This window comes from Eurypyga helias, unplaced genomic scaffold (genome assembly GCF_000690775.1).
Source record: "Eurypyga helias isolate BGI_N326 unplaced genomic scaffold, ASM69077v1 scaffold26057, whole genome shotgun sequence".
NCBI lineage: Eukaryota > Metazoa > Chordata > Aves > Eurypygiformes > Eurypygidae > Eurypyga > Eurypyga helias.
In genome coordinates, this window is record NW_010261492.1 from 1422 (window position 1) to 7472 (window position 6051).

Genomic DNA, 6051 nt, shown 5'->3' on the forward strand with positions numbered 1-6051 from the left:
GGCACTATGAATGTTGCGTTTGCAAATCAATGAGGTTTCCAGCTCTAAGGATGTACTGCAGCGTGGGGGGAGATGCAGGGAGAACCACCCGCAGTGTTCATAAAGCCACTTCCCCGCGCTGTGCCTGCACAGGGGCTTTGCTGTGGGCAGTGGGTCCCGGGGCTGTGTCGGTGAGAACTGGCAGCGTGGGCAGCCGTGTGTAGCCAAGGCCAGGAGCTCGGGCTCACGAGAGAAACTGCATCACCTCTGGCAGCAACTGCGACCGGGCTGTGACTATTTCTTACTTTTTCAGTGCCTTGAGACACAGGAAGCAAGCTGCATGGCGCAGACCGGGTTTTCGGAAACACCAAGCACTACACGTGCCCTTGACGCGTTTTCTTTCGCCTCATTCCGAGGGTGGATGCGTCAGGCCTCTCCTTTGCGGGCTGTGGTGGCATCGGTTACGTGTCTTGCTCGTGTCGGACCTGAAACCCACATCCAGGTGGTGCTTTGCTTCTTGCATCTTGCAGGTTAGAGAACTCCTTGAGTTTCAAAGCTGAAAGTGCCCCCGGAGCCTGTGCGGTGGGAGCGGTGAGCTGCAGCGTGCAGGTGCGGTGGGTCTGGCCGGGGGGCTGCCGCCTGCCTTGGGCTTCCCTGCTGCAGAGAGGGGCTGGGGGTCGGGGCTGGTTTTATGACACCGAGCAGCACAACCAGCCATACAAGTAGCTGTTGCGCGGTGGCAGGGTACCCTCTGATGCGCAGCCCCTGCCAGAGCTTCGACGCCAACGCAGCAAGGATTGCTGCCTCCCCGGTGGTGTCACGGGGCGGCCCGCCCGTGTGAGCTAAAAGGCTCGTTTGCGGTCGTGACACCTTCGTCGGTGACGAGGCATAGAGCCCACACCCTCGGTGTTTTGCCAGCCGCTCGGTGTTCTTCTTCTGCTACGTGAAAGCTGGTTCTTCCTCGGGGCAGGCGACCTCCCCTCTGTGTGGGGTGGCGATGGCAGGAAAGGCAGCCCGCTTTCTGCCCGGAGGGGATGGGGACCTTGGTCAGGACGTTTCCAAAGGAAGGGGGACAGTGCTGCAGTGCTGGGGGTCCTGCTGAGAGCGTGAGCGTGTCGGGGGTCCGGCAGGAATACCGGAAGTCAGGGTTTTGCGTGCGTATATAACTTGGTTTGGGTACCGAGCCTCTCCGCTTTACCAGGGCTCATTTTCAGAGGGGTTTGCCGAGCAAAGCAGGGACAGGGATTTCTTTGCTGGCCCAGAGTCTCGTACCGCAGCCCGTGCTCTGATCACGTCCCTCCCAACCTGAATTGACCTGGGTTATCCCATGACCCTGTCATTGTGAACGCAGCCTCCCATGGGATAGGGAAGGAGAGGAGCTTGAGAGCTGGTGGCTGCTGTCCCCCTTCCCTCCCCCGAGGGAAAGCCAGGGGTGCTCAGGGTCACTGCCGGGCCCTCAGCCCGTAAGCACCAGCCATCCATCAAAGCGTTCCCAGAAGAGAGGGTAAACTCCAGAACAAATACATCGCAACTTTGGAGGATATAATTCGCATCCTCTGTGCCGTAATTTTGCTGCTGTTTATCTGATTTGTAGGCCTGTTCTGTTATTTAAGTCCCTGTTATCCTTGATGTTCAATATACGACTCTATGTACTCGGCTGTAACTTGAGCATGATGTATATGCACTCAGTACCGTAATGGCACGTGGCCATTGCGCTGTAAATATGTACCATGAATAGAGAGGCTATTTTTTGCATGCTTTTGTACTCTAGGACTGAAGAGAAAATGACAATAAAGCCCACGGAAACGACGCCCAGCGTAAGTGCGGTTCCTGACAGGGTGCGTGCTGCCGGCTCTCGTGTGCTCTCTGCTGTCCGAGCCCTCCCTGTGCGTTTGGCTACAGCGAAGAGGGGCTTACAGGGCTGCCTCCACGCCTTTCGTCCCTGCCCTGTCCCTCTTGGGCTTTTCCCTGGCCGAAGAGGCTCAGGGACCCCTCCTGCTTCCCTACCACATCACCGGCTGCTGCAGCATCTTGCTGTCATGTGGCCCATGAAGTTTTTTTGCCTTAATTCCATTTGCTTCCAAAGAAACGTTCTATTTGCTTTGAAAAAGCGTATCGGGCCGGGCTAGAGCTGACTCAGCACAGTCCTGGAAACCACAGCAAGTCCGGGGCTCGTCCGGTGCCGCTGGACTGTCCGGCTGATCCCGGGGACCTTCCTGCAGGTGAGGCAGCGCAGCGGCACCGCTCTCTTCTTGTAACACCAAAAAGCTACAGCCCAAAGGGGATGCCAGACCGAAGCATCTGTCTGCTCGCCTGTCCCTCAGCCCAGGTAGCGGAGCTGATCACGCACGGGGGTGTGCGTTGCCAGCAGCCCCCGCGGCCGAACGTGAAAGGACCCGTGGCACAAAGTACGGGCAGGGAACTGGCTGTAGTCGGGTCTGTTCACCAGGATGTCATGGGCATCATTTGTTCTCCTGCCACCGTCACAGCCTGTTCCCCAGGACGGCAGCGAGCTGCCCAGCAGGAGCCGAGTCTCCCCGAGCACGAGGAGCAGCCGGGCCGTGTGTCCCCTGGCACAGCTCATGGCGCAGGGGTACAGGTCCCCATCGCTAAACAAACCAGCCTCAGCCCCTCCTTCCCACAAGCCCATGTCTTTGGCATCACAGTCAGGGCACAGAAACGAGGACTCCCAAACCATTCCAGCCAGGGATGCTCCAGGGCCTCAGCCGTGCCCAGACAGCAAACGGAAATGGAGAACACTCGGAGGCGCTGTATCCTGAAGTGTGTTTTTCCAGTAGAGCTGAGCTGCTTGCTCTTGCGTTGTCGGGAGGGGACGCGCTGAGGGAGGAATGCTCCGTTTTGCCAGATGACCCACGGTGTTTCTAGGTGGGCTTTGCCGTTTTCCCTGCTTTTCCAAAGTCTCCAAGTGTTGGCACAGCTTTGGAAATCTCTGACTTCCCATCTCTCCCTCCCTGAGGAAAGCAGAAGCCCCCTTTGTGCCCTGAGCCAGTTGTTGTCTGCCAGGAAGCTCAGCCCATGGCATGAACGACCTCTGAACCGCCTCTAACAATTGGGCTGGATGAGCTTAAAGGTCTTTCCCACCCTAAAAGTTCCTGTGATGCAACGTGAAGATCCTCGCCCCTCCCCCGACAGCCGGTGGAGGATGAGGAGGCACGTCTGTGCTTCGCATTAGGGTGTTACAGCCTCATTTTCCTGTCCTGCTCGCAGCAGCACACCAAGTCGACGGACCGGTGATTCCCAGCAGAGCACACCCAGACAAAAACCTGCTGTTTATTTTGCAGAGGCTGAGCAAAGAGCACTTTGTGGCCCCGTTACTTGTAACGAAGGATCTAGCCGTCGGCAGCATCTCACTGCAGCCCCATCTGAAACAGGGAGGGGGTTTGCTTGAATTTTACCAGCCATGTATCATTTCTCACCTGGGGATGTTTACCCCTAACAAGTCCAGCCTTTGCAGTTCTAAGGGAATGACCCTCTCGGGGCTGGCGATGGGGAGGGATGGCTGTGGCTCTCCCAAAATCTGGGCAGAACTGGCCGGGACAGGGCAGCTGCGAGGGGCAGGGGCTGACTCGGTGCTGGAAAGGGGGAACGAGCTCCATCACCAGCTCCTGCGGGCTCAGGGCAGCCACTGAACCACCCCAAACTTAGAATCATAGAGCCCCAGAACGGTTTGGGTGGGAAGGGACCTTAAAGCCCATCCAGTCCACCCCCTGCCATGGGCAGGGACACCTTCCACCAGACCAGGTTGCTCCAAGCCTCATCCAGCCTGGCCTCGGACACTTCCAGGGATGGGGCATCCACAGCTTCTCTGGGCAACCTGTCCCAGTGCCTCCCCACCCCCTGCAGGAAGAACTTCTTCCTGATACCTAATCTAAACCTCCCCACTTTCAACTTTTCTCTCCCCCAAGCTGGTTTCTGGCACACCAGCACCAAACTACTGACCGAAGAGCCAAAACCTGCTGTGGGGTTCAGAAAAACATGCCCAGGTGACCCCCAGTGCCACAGCAATGGGGCTGAACCCACTGCAAGCAGCCCCACGGAAGGAAGGAAAACTGGTCGGTGAGAGGGCCCGGCAGAGGCTGGGATGTGCAACCGGGACATCGGGGACTCGTCCATGCCCCAGCACTTTTCCTGGATTAGTGCTGTCGCCCGCTCCCACGCCGGGGGGGTCAACACCAAAGCATTCCGTCAGGGAGTAAACCAAACTTTGAGGCACACAACTGCTTGTTCCCTGGGGAGGTGTCGGCCTCCTGGTCCCACCCCGGTGGGTCACGTCGCTGCCACCATCGCGCGTCCAGCCCCGGACACGGTCGGCCCGGACACGGTCGGTGACGTGTCCCAGGCCGGTAAACGCCCCCGGCTGCCCTCGCCCGGTTTGGAAAGGGTTTCTCTGTGTGTTCCTGGTTGTTTTAGGATCTTGCTGGGGACTCGATTTGGATTTTGATCCAGCCATGTAAATGGCTTGAAAGCCGCTCGCCCTCATTTTCTCTTAAATAGACTGTGTTTAACATGGATTTTTTGAGCAGTAAATTATAATTTTGTGCTTATTATAATATTCATTAAGAACTGAATTCTGCTGTAGCATTACACCAAACACTAATTATTAGAAATGAAGGTGACAGGAGGAAATAATACGCTGAATTGTGTAAGTAGGAGTAATAACAGCCTGGGAGGGATAAGCAAGGCAAAGCAGTGGGAGAATTCCCTTTCCGCAGGGAAATGAGCGGTGACAAAATCCCCAGAACCAGCTGTGTGGGAGCCACGGCAGCCTGGGCAGAGGGTGAGGTGCTGGGGAGCTGCCGGGGGGGAAGGGGACAAAATTAGCCAGAGCTGGTGGTGGGTGTGGGAACAGCAAGCGGAGGGGTCGCAGGCGTGGGACCGTCAGGTCCAAAGTGTCCGGTTTTGGGACATCCCCGCCTGGCAGGATCCATATGGGCTCCAAAAACTCAGCCTTGCCTCAACATTATCTCTCTAGTTCGCTTGCAAAGTTTATTATTTTAAAATTTAACTTACTAAATTAGGTTTTGGGGGTTTTTTTCTTCTTCTTCAGGGTGAAGTTCTATTTCCTACGATGACTTCCAATGAAAAGACGGGAAGTCGTTTCTGCCGGGCCTGATGCGAGACGCCAGCGCGCGTCCCCGCGAGCTGCTGGGTACTGGTAAGCGGTTGCTGCTCGGGCTCTGGGCACGGTCCTGCTACAGACAGGTGGTGGTTTTAGAGCCAAAGCCCTGAGTCACAGCCAAAGCAAAACCAACCCCTGCATCACATTTTTGATGGCAAGTTTGGCCCCGGGGAGCCGCGATGGCCACTGCAAACTGACTGCAGCGGTGGTAGGGGGATGGGGCAGGATGGCCAGGAAGCACCCAAAGCCGTGCCAGGCTGGGCGAGGGACGTGTTTTATCCTGTCCCCAGTGATGGGAGAGTCAGCAGCCCTCAGGGGACACAGCCCCTGGGGAGCAACCCCGGTATCAAGGTGACCCTTTATGGTTATCCATGCTGACCCGCTGCGCAGCCACCTCCAAGACTTCGCTCCCTCCCTCTTCCCTGTGATTGAGCTGGGGGGGGAAATTCTTACAGTGACAGTGAGCCCTTTGTTGCCAAACATTTCCAGGATTTGTCTTTTCATCTCCCTGAGTAGGGAAAAGCCGTTTACCATGTTCTTTTCTAAAGCAATTTCCAGGGAGTTCCAGCCAGCATCAAGCCCTGACGGAGCTTCCTCGCTCGAGTCAATCAACATTTTGCCATGAACGCCATCCGGATGCCCGTTTTCCTCCGCTCCCCATTTCTGTTAACGCAGGGGCTGAGACGCAGGGGGAGGTTTCTCAGGGCTGTGTTTTGGGAAGGGGGGATCTGGCCCAGCCAAAATCCCTGTGAAAGAATTTTTTTTGGCATAACAGGGCGTTTTTTCTGCCCTCTGTCATTATAACGGGCTGGTGTCGCGTGAGCGGCTCCTCCCTGCCCTGTCAGTCTCCAGCCCTGCTGCAGGATGGGGACAGGACTGTTGTCCCAAAAGCAGGATCGTTCCCCCGATGTGCAATCAACCACACCACACCC